This window comes from Hakea prostrata, chromosome 8 (genome assembly GCF_041222555.1).
Source record: "Hakea prostrata isolate BN-2017 chromosome 8, UWA_Hpros_2, whole genome shotgun sequence".
Lineage (NCBI taxonomy): Eukaryota > Viridiplantae > Streptophyta > Magnoliopsida > Proteales > Proteaceae > Hakea > Hakea prostrata.
Window position 1 is genome coordinate 6609532 of NC_142607.1, and position 6000 is coordinate 6615531.

Below are 6000 nucleotides of genomic sequence, written 5' to 3' on the forward strand. Positions count from 1 at the left end.
CCCAACTCAAACACGGACCATTAGTAATAACGATTTTGGGCTGGTTTTGGTTTAGTGCAGTTTGGGTTTGGGCTTTCTAATGGTTTGGACTAATGTTTAGATTAGGGTTGATTAACGCTTTATGACATGCAAGAAAAAAAAAAAAAAAAAAAAAAGTTAAGCATCCTACAACAAAAACTAAAATTTCATGCAAAACAAAATTGATATTGGATTTGTCAATGGTGGGTTAGTAGAGCGGTTAAAAACCCAGATTCCCATGGGGAGGTCTTGGGTTCGCACCCATCCACATAGAAATTGCAAGCTCATTCCTAAGGCTCCACTGAATGATCCTTCATAAACAAATCCTCAACTCAAAAACCATTTTAAATTTCATGTCGTGCTATGATTGATTGTTGGGTTCTTGTTCTATAAAAATGTAGATTTTTTCCCTTTTATGAAATTCGTCTCTTTTGGGATTGATATATAGTTTGATACACAAAAGGAATACCTTTGAATTAATAAATATTTATTCAATTTAAACAAGTGGAGATGAAAATTGAAGTGAGTGTCCCCTCTTCTCTCTCTCCCTTCCTTATCGATCAATGACTAAAGAATAAACTTTGCTAACGTGTCACCTGTGATCACTTGCAGATTGAGGTTTATTCTCAATCATCAACCACTCCCTTCCCACCACACCAAAAAACCAGAGATCAAGAAAGAAAACCTGAAGGAACATCATGAGAAAGAGAAAATTGCATGATTAGCCTAACAAGCTCTAGGACCTACACCTCCTTCCTTCTGCAACAGGAATCAGGGTTGGGCAGTGACTGAGCCAAATAGGGGCAATGGGGCTATGCCCCTTTTTTTTAAATTTGATTACTTTATTTTTTTTTCTTCTTATTTTTCTTACTCCACATGTGAAATATTACTATTTGCCCCCTTTCCCATATTAAAAAATTTCACATAAAGATGATGGGTGTATATGTCATTCTTAATTATTATCCAACAATTACCATTGAACCCCCTACTTTTAAAAAATAAAAAGTTAAATCTTAATTAGAAACTAACTCACTATCCATAAACTCCATCCTAGTTATTCTCTCATATTTCTATTCTTATTTGTTTTCTCTTAAGTTTCCTATTTTATTCCTTATTTTTTCTCATTCTTTATTCACACCTCTCACAAATGGCTTTAGGGCCTGTTTGGTTACTTGAATCCAGAGATTTGAAATCTTTCGATTCATGAATGCGAGATTTATACCTGTTTGCTAGTGAAAATTTCTAGATTCATGAAATCTATAGATTCATCATTTTACACTAAAAACATGAATATGTAGATTTATGGATATGGGATAAAATATCTGGACTTCATCCCTACTATAAAAACGCTAAACATTTGTGCATTCACAAAAATCACAGATGCATTTGTAACTATTTGGATTCGGTAAGGTACCAAGTTCTTGTTATTGGTTTTGAATAGAATGTGTCTATTTTCATTAATTCCGTTTCAAATTGAACGTCTTCTTAAGGGCCTGTTTGGTTACATGAATCCAGGGATTTGAAATGAAAAGGGAATTCAAATCTATGGAATCATGGTTCAAAAAATTAACTATTTGGTTAGCCTCAATTCTATTGAATTTTGTAGAGTTCCGTCTGGTAACTCCGCGTGAATTTACAAATTTCATCCATTTTATACTTAGGGTGGAATCCATGGATTTCACCCAATACCCACGAATGATTTAATCCATGTTTTTAAGCAAAAAAAAAAGTGAAATCCCTGAATTTCATTATAACCGAACTATGAAAAATAAAAACATGATTTTCTTAAGTATACCTAGGGCTGCATTAGGGCCGGGCTAGGCCGGCTTTTGCAATCCCAAGCTCAACCCTATATGTTCTAATCTGAGCCCATTCCTGTCCTAACCCTAGTTCAGGTCCAAGGATTATTGTCCCTAGCCCTAAGCCCTACATGGCCAAGCCAAGCCCATTCCCGCCCTGATTGGCTCTGGCCGTGGCCTTGACCTGATTGGCCTTGATTGGCCCTGTCCCTAGCCCTGACCCTTATTGGCCCTAACTGGGCTTGACCCTGATTGGCCCTATCCTTGGCCTTGACCTGATTGGCTCGGTCCTTGGACGTGATTGACCCTATCTTGGCCTTGTTGGCCTTGTCTCTAGCCTTAATTGGTTCTATCCTTGAACCTAAAATATTAAATGTAAATTCAAAAAAAAAAAAAAACATAAAAATTATCACAAATAAACTAAATATAAAGTTCTTAGAACTATAAAATGATTCAAGCTTCTACAAAATGCTAAAATAATCAATAAGTTGATAGTATTGTTTTAAACATAAATAAATTCACACTCCATTATTCTATATTGAGCTCTGAAAGTCTCCCATTGCTTTGGTGATGGAAATTGAAAACCTCTCCCATTGATATAATTATTCAACAAAAAAAAAAAAAAATTCATATTTAAAACCTTGTTAACAAGTAAATCAATGATAATTTAGAATTGGTATTTTTTTTGTAGTTAAAGAAAATAATATTTTAATTACAAACACAACTATTCGTCTTAATAAGTTTTTCTGAAATATCATATTGAAGGCAAAAGAAATATGTCAATATTCATGATGAGAAGTTGGGGTTTAGGTTTGTTAGATATTAATTCTCTATAGATTAGGTTTTATGATTTATAATATATTATCTCGCCTTTAGTAAAAAAAAAAGTCAAATGTTTTTTGAAAACTATAAATGATTAGTTTGAAAAATAAAAATTACCATAAAATAATATAAAAAGTGAACTCATAATTTTATATAATCAAAATGACTAAACGTCAAAATCAAGACTTATAGTTATATCAATGTTAATATAAAGTTAGGATAAAAATCTAATACATGATCATGGTCAAATTAACATTAAGACTAGAGCCAAATTTAGGGTCAGGATCGGGTCAAAATCATATGGATGCTTATTACATTGGTAATGAGGATATAATTTATTTTTATTAATTTTCTACGGAACATGATCATGTTTTTTAAATTTGACATGTGTCAAGTATTCACCCATGTGGATTAGAATTAATTCTTCTCCAAATGGGTGGAAGGTCTAGACTCAAATCACGGCCAAGATCGGAGTCAATATCAAGTCTGAATTAGGGCCAAGATCAGGGCCATAATTAGAGCCAAGATTAGGGTCAAAATCAGGGACCGGCCAGGACTGGCTGGACGGGCCAAAGAGTAATCTCAGACCTGCCCTTGGCCTTAGTTCAGGACATAATATTTTGGTCCTAACCCACCCTTAGGGCCAAAATATTTAGCCCAAGCCTAATCAGGCTCAGGACGAACTTAGGGCGGCTTAGGACCGCTAGAGCCAAACTTGCACCCCTAAGTGTACCCTAAAGATTTTCATCCAGCCGAACCCAACCTTGAGGATGAAGTGATGAACTAGTGTTGATATTTTCAAAAGGGGATAATAATTTATTCATAATAATAACGAAGGCTCCCATCTCCAAGCTTTTCTTTAATTAGGGACCACCTTAATGAAATAGTACCCCCCAAACCCAGAGGAACCAGCATTGTTTTGGAATCTAGGGCCCGCAACCAAAAGAAACGTTAAACGCTGTCTATTACAGCATCGTTTAGATTCCAAAACAAAGCTCAGGTTCCCTTAATATAAATAAGCTCAATTGGTTCAGCTTCATGTAAGTAACAAAGAGCTTTTGATGGAGGAGAATAAATAGCTTTAGCATCAAAGTTGAAAGAAACATGAAAAAGCTTTTTGACTAGCAGAAGCATGAATCACTCCGGACCACTGTTGGTGTGGGCACATGGTTTGTAGGACAAAGCGCGGCCGAGACCACAAATTAAGCCAAAATCAAAAGCCAAAGACCACATGGGAGTTCCATTGAAGCCAGGTGAACACCAACTCATTTCCCTATTAAAAGCAGCTATGGGTATTTGACAGTACGTATGAACACCCAACAGAAGAGTTAGAAACAGCAAAAAGATCAAGTGGGGAAGATCATTTCCAACTAGTTTATCCCAACTTGCAGAAAAAGGGGAACTCAGAATGGCTTTTGCAGACAAATTACACATGCCTTTGCAGGCTTTCAGCCGCTGGAAAAAATGTATTCTCAACATTTGAAAGTGTTTCTTATGGGTTTACAAAACAGAACCAACTCTCTCTCAGAAAGGAATTCTCAGTTTCTACTTCTACAAATCAATCAACTTCTATATCTCTCCCTCTCAAAAATGTCTTACTAACATTTGAAAGTGTTTCTTATGGGTTTCAAAACGAAAGCTCTCTCTCAGAAAGGAATTCTCAGTTTCTACCTCTACAAATCAATCAACTTCTGTGTCTCTCTCCCTCTCAAAAATGTATTCCTAGCATTTGAAAGTGTCTCACGGGTTTCCAAAACAAAACCTCACTCTCAGAAAGAAATTCTCAGTTTCTACCTCTACAAATCAACCTCTCTCTCTCTCTCTCTCCTCTCTTCTCACAGACTCTGAGCCTTTACTTTGTTCTTTCCAAAACAAAATTGAAGCCATCAGAACCAAATAATTTGCCTTCCTATGTAGCTAACAATTCAAACGCGTAATCTTCGAATCTTAAATCTAACATATGAATAAACTAAGGAACAGAAACCGAACAGAACCCACATTTCAATCTGAGTATCTCCATAACCAAAAAGAAATGGCTAGAAATTTGGAAAACGGAAATGAAGATAGAATTTCTAGCCCATATACGAGCTACCGCGTTTCATCTCATCATATTTCTACCCAAAAAAAATTTTCAAAATTTCTCCTACTGAAAAGCACAGAAGCAAAATGGATTATTATCTAAAACCATTGAAAATACAGAATCGAACATTCTGATAACCTAAAACAAAAAGACAATTTTTTTTTCTTTTCCATTTTCAATTGGTGAATTTAACTATACAACCTCATTCTTCTGATCGTCGGAACCATAAAAATGGATCAATCTCTGGAGAATTCCTATTTGAGCTTTCAACAAGACAATGTAATCCGCAGTTTCTTCAAACAATCGATCAGCTTTCGCCTCTCCGCTACTTGCGGGAATCAAATTCTTCAAAACTTCCAGTTTGGCCGAAATGCCTAGTTCTATTCTTCCAACATTACCGCAATTTCTCAACCTCCTTCTCCGATCTCTACAGATGCTCGTCTTGGATCGACCACGCAAGCTTCTTCTCTTCGTTCTCCATAGCCTGACATGGCTCTTTGGTCTTGAACTCATGGTTTGAAACTGGAGAGACAAACGCGTTTCTTTGTCACCTTGATGCTCTGCCTCTCTGTCTTTCGAGCATGCTCTCTGAGCTTTATGTAATGTTGATGGATCATGAATCCGAAGATCGGTGGAATATACGAAAGTGCCCTTCTCTTTCGTTATTCTGTTTGGGCTCTCGAGATGCGAAAATCGAAGTTTTTATTAGTGGGTCCACCTCACTTGGAAGATTGGATTAAATTGAGGGAACCGAGTCGCGGTCAACTCGGCAAACTCGGGGGAAGAAGATGAGTGTGGGGTCCATCTGATTCGAATAAGATTTTTCGGTTTATTTCGAGGGTACCAGCTACTACAGAATAATGAGGCGAAAGCGACGGCAACTCCATGTCTTGCTCATGCCTCTGGGAAAGCGAAAGGGAAAGGAGGGCACGAAGCAGGGACAAAGGCCTGCCCACGTCTGCAATGCTGCATGTGGATTTCGCAATTTCTGATACCCTTATTCCCATTATAACCCCAACCAAACTACTATTTCCAGGAAACCCCCGAGAAAAAAATATGTTCATACATGGTCTAGCAAACTAAATATTTTACTTTAAAAAAAAAAAAAAAGCAAACTTTATAGTATCGGCCGACATCAAATTCAATAACTATGGATCAGAAAAGTCAAAATGTCAAACTCCACATTGACAAGATCTTTTGGGTAAGAGAGTTACTAATGCTATTCTCTCTAGAAGGAAAAACATGAGTGAAAAATTTTGAGGTTAGATGGAGAATGTTTTT